The sequence below is a fragment of the Triturus cristatus genome, chromosome 5_2, assembly GCF_964204655.1.
Source record: "Triturus cristatus chromosome 5_2, aTriCri1.1, whole genome shotgun sequence".
Classification (NCBI taxonomy): Eukaryota; Metazoa; Chordata; class Amphibia; order Caudata; family Salamandridae; genus Triturus; species Triturus cristatus.
Window position 1 is genome coordinate 72,627,429 of NC_140588.1, and position 12,585 is coordinate 72,640,013.

General features: G+C 41.8%; 1 protein-coding gene across 2 annotated transcripts in view; it reads left to right on the forward strand.

Moving 5' to 3' along the window:
- Positions 1-12,585, forward strand: part of LOC146822679 (molybdenum cofactor sulfurase-like) — a 1,712,661-nt gene that overhangs the window by 609,547 nt on the left and 1,090,529 nt on the right. The window lies entirely within an intron of this gene.

Below are 12,585 nucleotides of genomic sequence, written 5' to 3' on the forward strand. Positions count from 1 at the left end.
GCTTCTTCGAGTACCCCTTTTCTAGTTTTGATCTGTCTTAATTTCGAAAAGAGCGGCATATTGAGAACTGATCTGATACCTAATTTTGAACACGTTTAATACAACAAAACACAATAATGAACAGTCATTCACACCACAATATGCAGAACGTATTTAAAACATTTTAACATTTAACATTTAATGAACAACAATGATGGCCATTTAGGGAACTAGTCACTAGGCATAATACTCGGCACTAACTAGGTAATTCTGAATTATATACTAGACATACTTGATATACTGCTAAACAGTACAGATACACTGCTGAAACAGTGCAGACCGGATTTGTGTACCCAAACCCGTCTTGACCGGCACAACCTATGTGCACGTCAGAACGCCTCCCCGGCAATGGTACTCACCGGGTAGCTCGGAACGGAAGGCCTCGGAACTGAACTGAACTGGACTTGAACCGGACTGGACTCGACTCGAAACTTCGGAACTTCGGAACCTGGTGGGCCTCTGTATACCTCGGATCTTGCTCTCTCAGCTAGGCTCTGGTCGGGATACTTCGCACTTCTCACCGCCTCGTCTGGGTGTTGATCGCAGCCTCAGTTACCCCCGCTCGGCAGGAGGGAGATACAGGAAATCCTGTGGGTACGCGTTGTTGTCCGTCCAGCTGTGACAGGAGACCGGGCCTGCAACGCACCTCCGGCGCGTGAGATGAGAAAGTGTCCCTGTTCGGGCGCCATATATGTGGTAAATAATTTAATTACCGGTACTTAATTTGATGCAGAAAATCTATAATAATAGCTCAGTAAAATAAGAGGCAGAATCCGTGGTATTAGAGGTTCGGAACGGGCTTTATTCCAAAATCAATTCGAATTGAGGACTCCATATTCCATCACCACGAAGGTTCAGGAAGTGAAGGACAATACTTTATTGACAGATAATCATATTTATAGAAGAGGCATTATAGTGAAACAGATGCAGGAGGCGTAACAGTTGATAACAGAGATAAAAACATACATGCGTAACTAAAATGGGTGTAACTAGGGGGTGAAGGGGACTTGACATTTAGTTCTACATGTGGAGACAGAAGTCTGGGGTTATGTCAACCTAATCCCAAATCATATCTAACATCCTATGTTTAAAGAACTATGTTATCCAAAAGGAAAGGTCTCTCGAACAAAATCTATTCTATACTGACTGTGAGTGCGTGTACAAGCGTCTAAGTGTCTACATGAGATGCAAGGGCAGAAATCTTCCATAGTAACAGGGCTATGAATTACTTGCATAAAGACAGAGAAGCCGGGCCCTTTGCTCGGTAGCTGGAAGAATGTTTACTTAAACTACTAGACAGGAATGCATTGGATGGGGAGCGGAGCAGATAATCTCGAAGGTGAAATACAGTTTTTGGCAAGCAGACAGGTCGAGTCAGGCACCGTTAGCCGCGCAGGGAGTAGGACAAAGTTCATGGATACAGATGCGAGCTCAGACTGGAGCTTTCAGAGGCAGAAGGCAGGAAAAGGCTTAATGGCAGAATCAGGGCCTACTCGCCTGGACTGTAAAATGGCATAAATGAACCATATAAAGCCGGTGGCCTTTCATACTTAGGAATAGAATATCCGGCCCATTCATGGCGGATCTGAAAGAGGACATGTTGACGGTGGACGCACATGTATTTGCGTCTTCATAACTGGAACTGGAGGAAACATACATGTATTTGTGATTTATACATGAAACCGTTGGGGTCCAAGATAGGGGACATAACTGATCATAAAAATCCATATTTCCACACTATCCTCCAACTCCCTTTCCTTTATTGTGGAAACACAATAGCAGCCATAAAGGGTCCAATGCTCAGATGTACTTGGTCATCTAACTTTAATTTAAGTCAAATCAAATCAGGTGTTTGTTAAGCGCAACTACTCACCCGTAAGGGTCTCAAGGCGCTTGGGGGGGGGGGGGGGTTCGCAGGTTTCAGTCCATCAAGGAGGGGGGTCTTTCGAAGAGCCAGGTTTTGAGGTTTCTTGCGAATATGGGGAGCGATGTTATCTGTCTGAGGTGGAGTGGAAGGTCGTGCCAGGCTCTGGCCATGCGGAAGGAGAAGGAGCGGCCTCCCGTTCTGGTCTTTCTGGTGCGGGAGACCACGGCGTAGGAGAGCTGGGCTGATCGTAGGGTCCTTTAGGGTGCGTGGTCGGTATATAGTCTAAGATCCTGAGTCTACCAATCTAAATCTACAGAGATTTATGCTTTTAGATCAGAAAGGTATGCTGGTAAGACTAATTTTTTTATTTGTTTTTAGACAAATAAATTATACACTTACCTTGTTGCCATATAGTGAGAACATCAAGTGATGTACACAGGCGGTATCTTATCATTCAGCAGTGTTGTTGTAACAATTTACAACAGAACCAACAAACCAAACTGAAAGGCAAGCACTATACTCCACCCCATATAAGTAACCGGATAATACAACAATGTTGATATCTCCTTAAGGACTCACACATGGAGCCTAATGAGTTAGCACATCTTACACATTCAAAATGCCAACTACTTATAAAAAAAACAATACCTATGCCAGCGCGGAAATCTCTCATAAATTTCCACAAATTGTTACCTTATACTTACTTGGAGAACATGGAAGGACCATTCCTTTCTCTGCCAATTGATCTTTGCCACTGTTTTCAAATGGAGCATTACACAGAAAAAGACATCAATAATTACATTTGATGTTCAGTCAATGAAGAAAGTGTTGGTGAAGTTTTAAAAGTGTATTCCTTCATTTCGAGATTTTGGTTCTTTTATTCAAACTAGTGGCAAATCAGTTACAGAAATAGGTTGGTTAGAACAAGGATAGAAAATAAAACAGTGTGTTTCATTCAGAGAATTGGCCCTATTCCAAACTAAAGGACCTATTCTACCCTAACAAGAACCCATGAAGAGTTATTTCTGGAAAAAGAGCAAGTACATTTTGGAGCAGAATCATATAGCTAAATGGAAGGACAACCTCTCCTTAGAGGGTTGTTCTGAAGACTCAGCTGAGTTCTCCGGACAATTGCAGTTGCAATCGTCTGAAAGAGAGAGATGGAAAGAATCACAGAATGATCTATGATCCGCATACACAGGAAAACTCTTCTCACAAAGTGTCAGGAAAACAAAAGGAATCACTGCAAGTAGTAGCTTATGGCAAGTCGGGCTAGCACAACAAAGTGCCATGGGGCATGGCGGGCAAGGGATGCATGGGAAGAGTCTCATGCTCTCTAGCTAGGAATACGTACTATATAGAAAGCAGCTAAACATGTTGCAAAAACAGGTATATTTCATCATCATAGTCCAATGGTAAGAAGTCTTCCGCTGGTCAGTCGTCTTCACCTTCGTTTCCCACAGGAAACTTTAACGCCAGCATGAAGTCAGTTAAAAATGGCTATTACGTATTACAAGAAGTTAAGATTCTCATGTGAACCTTTGGCAAGCTTACTCTGTTAGCTGTCTGGTTTTTTACCACATAACAATAACCTGTTCTATGAAATAAAGCATTCTAATTCTGGTATGTCCTGGTTAGATCACAAATGTAAGCTGCAGCAAGTATTTTTCTTTCATTTAATACTTGTTCATGATGCATATGTGGCAAGGAAAACAATACAGTGAAGTAAAAAGGTGTGAGGAAAGAAAGAATACATTTTCTTGGGACACAGCACATTTTACAAAAAGTCAAGCCCTAAAGTTCGAATTAAATATTAAATCACTAGTTTATTAAAAAGCGTTATTTTTATTTGAAGGGATAGAGCAGAATAAATTAGCAGTGAGGCTTAGCAAGTGAAGAACAACAAAGATGAAAGCTTTCTGCAAAAAATAAACAGCAATTTTTACATTTGTATGTTAAATAAAGGCACATTATCAAACGTTTAACTTACTATGCATTTTCAGGTTTTATATTTAGTGCGTTTCTATATTATTGTGTGGTAGAATTTGCATAAAGGTTTTCAGCTTCATTGCCTATCTAAAGCTTAATTATTGCCCGCTCCATCAGATCTTAGGCTAATTTTTCATCTTGCCTCGCCAGTTTAATTTGTGTTTCTTCCATTGTGGTCCATTCAACCATATCTTTAACCCAGCTATCAATAGACAGTGGCCTGGCCATGGCTATTTGCTTTTTGGCAAGCACAGTACCCAGTGTTATAAATTTCCTGCCCCACCTACCTTTTTTCATTTTTAGGAGTAACCCTAGCAGGCACTGTTTCATTGTAGGCTGCACAATGAAACAGTGTAAATGGAAAGACTACTAGTTTGTTGGGTTTTCTGCTGTACTAAGCCTAGTGTTTGTATGGAAAAGGGGTTACTATCAGGGAACATCCTTGACACTCCTTAATGAAGGCAAGAATAAGCATGTTTTGGTAGTAAAACATGGGAGGCAGTATCCCCTATATTTCAAGGGTTGTAGTGCAAGAGATTCCTGTATGTCAAAAAGGTCCAAATATTAACGAGCAAGTGTACATTTCAACTGTACAGGAGGATTGTCAGCCATGTGGATAATAGGCTGAAGTACACATGGAAAAACAGGCGTATGTATGGAACCCTCCAGCTTGAGCAGATGTCTGTGCATATTCCATGGGAGATACGTGAATCACAAGAAAGCCAGAAATCTACAAAACATAATGGCTAACTTTTAAAAATAATTTTTTTGCATCGGGCCTAAATTTTGGCTCAGTTACTCAGTATTCTCAATCTCTACTGAAAAGTGGTGCACACTCAGTTAATTAAAAAAGCATTGAATTGAAAAAAGGTCTGACTTTTGTTAAAGGGAGTATTTAATAAAGTTTGGAAAACTTGGTGTGAGTTGCCTCTAGGGGTAAGCTATCCAGAAAATAAATAAGGAGTGTAATGCCAGAGCTGAGCCTAGGGTCTGGTTTGGCTGTAAGAGTCATAACACGAGCCAAGCCACCAACATATTTGAAATTTAAATTGTGTATCTGGCTTCTAGTAAAATATGATAAAGAATTGGCATGAGTCAAGAAAGTATATTTCTTTAACATACAGATGTGTTTCAGTTTAGCACTTTAGAATGGATCATTGCTTTGAGTGGCTTTCATTAGAAATGATAGTCTCTAAACATAAACCTCCCATTCCTACCTGACTAACTTGCCATTAGTTAAGCAAGAGTCAAGTTTGTTGTCATGTGCACCCTAAATGCAATTGAGATTGGTATTGTAGGGGGAACAATACTATAGTCAGTCAGTCAAATCAATTTATTTGATCCTTATTTGATAAGATCATAAAAGCACAAAACATACAAAACAAATACATTCATCATTATACAGAATTGCAAGGTATACTATTAAAACCATCTGTTAAAAACAGGATAAAACTTAAGTTTAATTCTTCATTAATAAGCGATCTCCTAATCTTACAAAAAAGGCATAAAGACTCAACACTATAACAAACAAGGAGATCGTACAATGATTTGAAAAAGAACATCCCTGGGCGACATTGCCTAAAATTATATTTGCGCATGATTGGAAATATAAATCTTTTGCGATGGTCCACATTAAACTTACAGAAGAAATACATTTGCAAATTGGATTGTGTAGACACACCATCGCATGGACAGTGTGGAAGCTTGTGTAATGTAAACATTTACGATAGATAGGCCAGCAGGCAAGGGATAAAATTTAGGTGAAACCTAAGTAAAATAAATCTATGGCGCTGAGTTATTGCAGAAAGTAAATATGGGCCTAGCCCTTCGTAAGTAATAGGTCTCTTTAGGTTAGAATTTACTGAGTGTTTTGATCTCTTTTTTAGAAAAGGTAGAATTGGTAGAACAATTACTTGGGGTTTCAAATATGTGTACTAAATCTAGGGAGATTAAGCTGTTTTTAGCAAACATAATCCAAGGGACCCTGTGCTATTGCTCCAATGAAAGACAATCTGCATTAAGCTTTTGGGTGAGATTAACAGATTCCCTCCTCCAAACTGAGCGCCATAAAAAAATTGGAGCAAGGCTAATCAAATTGGATATGAATGGGACGTCCAATTTTAAATGACAGATAAAATGTTAACAGCTTATAGGGAGACCTACTAGTTTTTTCCAGAAGGTGTTTTCATTGGTCTGGAGAGCCAAAGCATTAGAATATCCCCAGATGCCCGCCCCATATCTTGCAACGGAAATGGATTTAGCCATATATACTTTTGTGACCATATCGATGAGTTTCACACTAAATGTTTTGATAAAGGATTAAAAGGCAATGATACTTTTTTCTAACATTAGGTCCCTGAAGGTTATCATGTGAGACCAATTTAGAAATCTGTCAAAGGTCACTCCTAAATATGAAAAAGTGTCTGTGTGTGCCACTTTCCTACCTGCTATATAAAAAGTTGGAGCCTTCTTGTCCTTACGACCAGAAACTAAAATAAAGGACTTCGCTTCATTGGGTTTCAGGTCCAATTTGTGTATACAATTAACGTATATGTCTAAAGGTTTCATAAGTACTAGAGCACTACGGGCAATAAGCACCACGACATCCACATAGAAGAGGATGGGGATGCGCACCTGTTTCATCTTTGGAACATCCGACGTGGCTTCTAACAGAGGAGCTTCCACCCCATTAGTGTAGATTGAAAAAAGAAATAGGGCTGGATACACATCTGTCGAACCTCCCGGTTTATCAGAAACTACCTGGTGCACTCTCCCTACCTCCCATAGTGGACGCAGGCTGAAGCCGTGGAGTATACTTGCCTGATGAAGAAAATACTTGCTTCCTCAATGCCCATCTTTTTTATTAACCTCCATAAATTATGGTGGGCAACGCAATCAAATACTGCAGCTAAGTCAATAAATGTCAAGTATAACTTGCCTTGTTTGGCTTGAGTATACTTGCCAATAAGGAGACTTAGATTGAGGCACTGATCCTGGGTACCTCTCCCCTTGTTAAAACCATATTGAACCGGAATGGTGGTCCATTCTTTCAATTTTCAGTAGGACTCGTCCCATGAGTTTGGCGGTACTGTCCAGAAGTGAAATTGGCCTGTAATATTTTGGCTCAGATTTCTTGCCCTTTTTATAGATAGGGATTAAAATAGATTTTGACCACCAATCTGGCAGGCCCACCGTAGCAACTACATTAAAAACATTTGTCAGTACCGGGCGCCAAAGATCTGTCTGGTCTAAAAAGAAATCTATTGGGGTGCCATCCGGTCCAGCAGCTTTATTGCTGGAGCGCTGCATAAGAGCTTCCCTGACCTCAGTATGATTAAATAGGAGGATAGATTATAGTGACGTGTTATCTTTCTGCTGGAAGGTCCCTCCCTCACCAAAAGGAACAAATATTTTGGAAAAATGGGCAACCCAAGATTCTTCATCCAAGTGAGAATGTATATTTGCGTCTGTAGGTGCTTATAGAAAGGTAGCATTAATTACCATCCAGAAATCCCTAGAATTATTTGTAATGGCAGCCTGATGAAGTTGTTCCCATGCTTCCTCCTTCAGCATTTTTAGTCTGGTTTTCCTAGCTTCTTTTTACTGATGGCGCAAGAGCTTGACTTGATATACATCCCTTGGGACAGTCCTGAGCACATTATGTAAATTTGATAAGGACCTGGTACAGTCTTGGTCAAACCATCTAGGGGCTACAGAGTTGGCACTGAGATCATTTTTGGTTAGAATGTTTTTCAACCCTAATCAAATTGAGTCAAAGGCAGTCAATACCATGTTTGGGTTACTATCTGATTCTAAGCAAGTCATAATTTCATTGTATCTCTTTGCGACAACCTTGGGGATAATTTTTCTTTATTGGTTGTAGCCCATTTAAGGATAAGTCCATTTTTCCTTGTTAGATTAGGTTTTACATACCTCGTCTGATTGGTATATATACCTTCCCATACCAATTGACAAGAAATAACAGTGTGATCACTATAGTTAGAAAAATAAGTTTGGACTTCAGAGATAATTTGTTTTAAGAGAATCCAAAACTATCATATAGTCAATGGTTGATCCCTGGCTGATGTTGCCAAATGTATTTTAAAGCAAACCTGTGCTTGTGTCAATAGGGTTCCTTATTTCTACATCTTCTTCGTAATGATAAGTAGTTATGAGTAAAATGGGGTATAAACTCACCTGCCTCATTAGTTAGACACAGACTGCTTTATTTAAAAAGCAACAACTGTGCGCACTAAAATCGCCCAGCCATAGGATGCAAGGTATCTGCTTAAAAGTATTAAAAAGTGCATTGATTTTTCCTTCCAGTAGGTCGACAACATTTTTCATTTCTCATGCAAAGTTATTGTTATAATAATTGATTAAGAACACAGTTTTACTTCCTGGACTTTTTGGATGTAACAAGTTGTAATAGGGGGAATCTTTGTTGGAGGACAGGACATCCAGACTAAGAGTATTTTTCATTAATGTCAAGATCCCTTCCCTTGCTCGACCTGATTTTGACAGGAGGGCAGGGGTATAAAAGGACCAATAACAATCTATATAAACAGGGCCTGTTTCCCATGTTTCTTGTAAACATATCAGATCATAAGTGGTAATGATGTTTATCCATTCCTGATTGTACAATTTTGAACCCATTCCTGCGATATTCCAGGTAATTAACTTACTATGATCATTTGTTTCCGTGGTTTAGAGGGGATACTCAGACCCTACTGTATCCCAGCTGGGATCAGATTTGGAGAGCCTACCATTTATCCTCTGTCAATCACAAGCTTCTATGTCTGCTAGTGCAGTAAATCGATTGCAAGTTGGGAGGGGGTTATTAGTATGTCTCATGGGAAGAGATTGAATCTCTGGGTGAGGAAAACTGGAAAGAACCGCAGGGCTCTGTCCCCCTGTCCCCAAAAGTTAGTCCTTACTGGTTTGTAGAAAAAGCCTAAAGGCAACGCAAACATCTGTGCGTCTGGTGATGGCCTGTTAGGTAGGGATCTTCACAATTGCTGAACTATAGAGTGCAAGTTATAATGTACTACCTCACAGTCCCCCTAAAGTTTTTTTCTGAATTTCCCACCCAACCCACCCTTCTTGCCATTATGATTCGAGAGAAGATGTTCCCCCATCCTCCCACGTGTTTATTAATCCAATGGTATGCTTTGGACATTGGTTGTTCAGTAGTTTCCTTTTGGTTTCCATTACCTCGGGACATTTGCCAAGGTAATCACATAAGGGCAAGCTGCTGCCGGGAGGGCCAATCTCGTGTGAGATCCTACTTGTCTCTTTCATTCAGCTATGTATCTACCTTCTGGCCTCATCTCCGAGGTTAAAGATCCAGGTTCGAGTCCTTAGTTGGCCTCACTAACTGTGGTACATTTGGCTGGGTAGAAACAGATTGAGGGGGCAGCCAGTTAGTTATCTGGGATGAGTGATGGGCTGAGTTTATAGAATCCCCCAGAGTAATGTGGAGGGCATGACTCGTTAAATGGCTTTTGATCCCTCAAACATCACCAGCCTTCGTTGAAGCCTGAGAGTTGTTGTTTTTTTGGGGAGACACAGGTGGGGGCACTGTCAGAACGTTACAAGTAGATACGGCAGGTACCTGTTCAGTCGGATTACTCCGTAAAGTCTCCCCCCTAGTTGAGATAAGTAATGCTATATTAGTCTCGATGTTGGATAGTCTCTCCAAGAGGGGTTGTAACAGTTTAGTGATTGACTGTTCAATTTTAGAAACAGTGCCTGCCTCAGAAACTGAAGGGATGTCCCCAGTAGGGTTTTGTGGAGCGGGAATTGACTTACTCGATCTCCCCCCTCCTTTTTCCTTCTTGGTAGGGGGTTATGACGGGGATGGTAAATTACTGCTCGGTCGGGGATTCGATGGAATGAGGTAATTGTTGGGTTGGGATTTTCAGTCACAGATAAAGGCTTGGTGGTTGAGTGTTCGTTCCTAGGACCTGGTTCCCCCAAAGTAAGCCTATGCTCAGTGATTTGGATTTATTTATCCAATTCATCAGACGCCCTTAGGAGGAACGAGTCCAAGGTGCAGTAGACTCACATCCATGTATTGCAGGGTTAGTTTTCCGTTTCCCCATCTTTGGGCAATACTCTATCTCTCTTGGGCTGCTGAAAACTCCCACGTTAGGGGCCCAGCCTCCTCTGGGCTCCGACGGGTGTAGACTGCGTCGCACGTTTGTGCGTGTAGGGGTCCCAGGGGCTCACGGGAGATGAAGTCCTGTGGCGTCTCCGCCTCCAAGGGCTCACAGGATCGTGTTGGCCTCTCACTGAATCCTCTGATTTCCGGCTGCAGTGCAACCCCTTTGTTTGTTGGGTTTCTTTGACCCAGCAGACAATCCATGCCCCTCCCTGCACTAGGGGCCCAAGTGACCGGCTCCTTCCGATATTATCTCAAGTTACTTGGAGGTTCCCGCTCTGTGAATCCAGGCCAAGGAAATCCACTTTATTTGTGCACCAAACAAAACCAGGTTCCCAACAAAGTTGTCATTCAGAAGCACCCACCAGAAAATCATGTGTTTCAGCTAAATGCCACTTATGGGTCTGAGAAACTACCCCGAAACAGGCCAAGAGCGACTAACAATAACTACTCAGATGAGTGTTAAAAGAAATTAAATAGGCAGCGCAGGCTGATAAACAGGGCTCAGCAACAGCGGTGGTGAGGTGAGCTTGGCTCCCTTCAAAATATCCCACACCGAGGCCTATGGCAAGCAGCGCCCGGACCGACAACAGCGCCTTTCTCAGTGGCGGTGGTGATCTTCCTGCTGCTGCAGGCCCGGCCCAACCTCGTTCACTTACTTCCACTTATTTCCACATAAGCTTCTGTATGGCGATCCTGCTCACATTTAGTAAAGGCTTACTCGTGTCTATTTGTTATCGAAATGCAGCGTCTCCTCAGAGCGTTACAGCTCCGATGCGGTCACCATTTTCTCTGCGGTCCCCAATCGTTGGGCTGATATTTCTCCTAAACCCCACGCTGATGTCCTTGCTTGCGGTAGTATCCAGTAGTATCCAAGAGACTGAAGTCGATGAGGACACCCTACGAGGAACGGCAGACTAATTCTCACTCACTGTCCACCGAGTCTTGCAGCACTGAGTCTGGGATCTAATCAGAGGCAGGTGCGCTGCAATACTATAGTCTATTAAACGACATACCAGGAAGATTTTGGTACAACACACTTCCTCTAATGTGATGATGAAGGTTGATGAAGGTAAAGGAGCACATTAAAATAAAATATTTACCAAGGATAACACATATTGGTCGAATATGAGAGGATTTTTCCAGTGTTTCCTAATTTCATATTGTTTAATTCAGCCTACTGAAGGCTATCTCATTCTTTGTCCTGTTTTATATAAAAATGTAGGGCCTTATTTAGATTTCGGTGGATTGGGTACTCCGTCACAACAGTGACGGATATCCCGTCTGCTGAACTATAAATTCCAATGTATCCTATGGAATTTATATTTCGGCAGACGAGATATCCGTCGCCGTTGTAGCGGAGTAAACCATCCACCGAAATCTAAACCAGTCCCTTAATCCTTGGTGTTTAATTCTCTGAGGAACTAAATAAGCACACTGTGTTTATTGGGATCTGTTCAAACAAAAACTCTTTCTATAAACAAATTTCAAAGTGAAGGGAAGGCAGACTACTGTGTTTTAATGTTCATTTCATCTGTGTTCCCAGGCTTACCAAAGAGGACAATTGCAGGAGCATTTCGAGGCGACTCAACACGGTCAGTGAAGGTGGTGACATGCTTTAAGAAACAAGCATTGGCATAGCCAATAGGTCTCGCCTTTTGGACCTTATAAGTATTTAGTCATGCAACAGTTGCATTACTAAATACTTATAAGGTCCCAAAAGTGAGACCTATTGGCTATGCCAAGCGGCCGTGCGGCCGCGAAAGTGTTCGCGATCAAACATCAAAGCAGCCCACGCACATGCACTGTAGCTCTAGGCTGGCCTGGTAGCACTTTTTGGAGCCCTCTCAATAAGTCTCGCCAGACCAGCGCATGCGCTGGATCAGGCGAGACCTAAAAAGATGTCTCTCAGAGCCCAGAGAGTATCAGTCGTCACATTACACATGTTAAGTGTGGAGCTTATCTGTAGATAGATAAGAGGCTACAATGTACCATCCTTTTGCCTTTTTTATTACACCCTAGGGCTGGCGGCAGCAGTTCAGATAAGATAACAATCAGAGCCCTGAAGAGTGCTGCAAAAGTTCTAAGCGAGGGATGTAATGTTACAATTTTGTTTTATTTTATATTGCCGGCTCTCACAAAATGTTTGAAACATCATTAGGCTAAGATCGGTTCTGTACACTTTACAGCACTCTGAAGGGCCTGCCAACACTGTGAGTGCATCTGCAAAGCAAAGGCAGCACTTGGCAGCTCCTCATTTGCTGAGGGTGGGGCGTGGTCTCGATGAATGAAATAAATGTGTGGCCACATGATGGCTTGGCTTGTTTTTCATGTGAGAGTCCAAAAGGCATCTGTCTCGAGCCATCAATGGCTCACTCACCTCTAGTTTCATCTCCACTTTCCTAAAAGAAAATCCCATATTGAAGGCAATATCATGGGCTATAACAATGTGGAAGCTGAGAGGGGCTCTTTTTGCTGGACAGGTGGCATTAGCAGGTTTTAACTGTACCTTTAAAGAAAACTGCTG